Source organism: Nomascus leucogenys, chromosome X (genome assembly GCF_006542625.1).
Source record: "Nomascus leucogenys isolate Asia chromosome X, Asia_NLE_v1, whole genome shotgun sequence".
Lineage (NCBI taxonomy): Eukaryota > Metazoa > Chordata > Mammalia > Primates > Hylobatidae > Nomascus > Nomascus leucogenys.
Window position 1 is genome coordinate 2,034,425 of NC_044406.1, and position 1,279 is coordinate 2,035,703.

The window sequence follows — 1,279 nt, forward strand, 5'->3', positions numbered from 1 at the left end:
TGCCCAATGCAACTCATCCCGAATCTTCCTTCTTTCCCTCCCACCTGTCCCCTCAGTCCCAACCCCAAGCATCGCTGAGTCTTTCTAATCTTCCTTTTCTACAGACCCATCTGACCTCTCCCCTCCTCCCCAGGCTGCTCCTCCCCAGGCCGAGCTAGGTCCCAATTCTTCCTCAGCCTCCACTCCTCCACCCTATAATCCTTTTATCACCTCCCCTCCTCACACCAGGTCCGGCTTACAGTTTCGTTCTGTGACTAGCCCTCCCCCACCTGCCCAGCAATTTACTCTTAAAAAGGTGGCTGGAGCTAAAGGCATAGTCAAGGTTAATGCTCCTTTTTCTTCATCCCAAATCAGATAGCATTTAGGCTTTTTTTCATCGAATGTAAAAACCCAGCCCAGTTCATGGCTTGTTTGGCAGCAACCCTGAGATGCTTTACAGCCCTAGACCCTAAAAGGTCAAAAGGCCGTCTTATTCTCAATATACATTTTATTGCCCAATCTGCTCCCAACATTAAATAAAACTCCAAAAATTAAATTCTGGCCCTCAAACCCCACAACAGGACTTAATTAACCTCACCTTCAAGGTGTACAATAATAGAAAAAAGTTGCAATTCCTTGCCTCCACTGTGAGACAAACCCCAGCCACATCTCCAGCACACAAGAATTTCCAAACGCCTGAACTGCAGCAGCCAGGCTTTCCACCAGAACCTCCTCCCCCAGGAGCTTGCTACAAGTGCCAGAAATCGGACCACCAGGCCAAGGAATGCCCGCAGCCTGGGATTCCTCCTAAGCTGCATCCCATCTGTGTGGGACCCCACTGAAAATCGGACTGTTCAACTCACCTGGCAGCCACTCCCAGAGCCCCTGGAACTCTGGCCCAAGGCTCTCTGACTCCTTCCCAGATCTTCTCGGCTTAGCAGCTGAAGACTGACGCTGCCCGATCGCCTCGGAAGCCCCCTAAACCATCATGGATGCCGAGCTTCAGGTAACTCTCACAGTGGAGGGTAAGTCTGTCCCCTTCTTAATCAATACGGAGGCTACCTACTCCACATTACCTTCTTTTCAAGGGCCTGTTTCCCTTGCCTCTGTAACTGTTGTAGGTATTGACAGCCAGGCTTCTAAACCTCTTAAAACTCCCCAATTCTGGTGCCAACTTAGACAATACTCTTTTAAGCACTCCTTTTTAGTTATCCCCACCTGCCCAGTTCCCTTATTAGGCTGAGACACTTTAACTAAATTATCTGCTTCCCTGACTATTCCTGGACTACGGCCACATGTC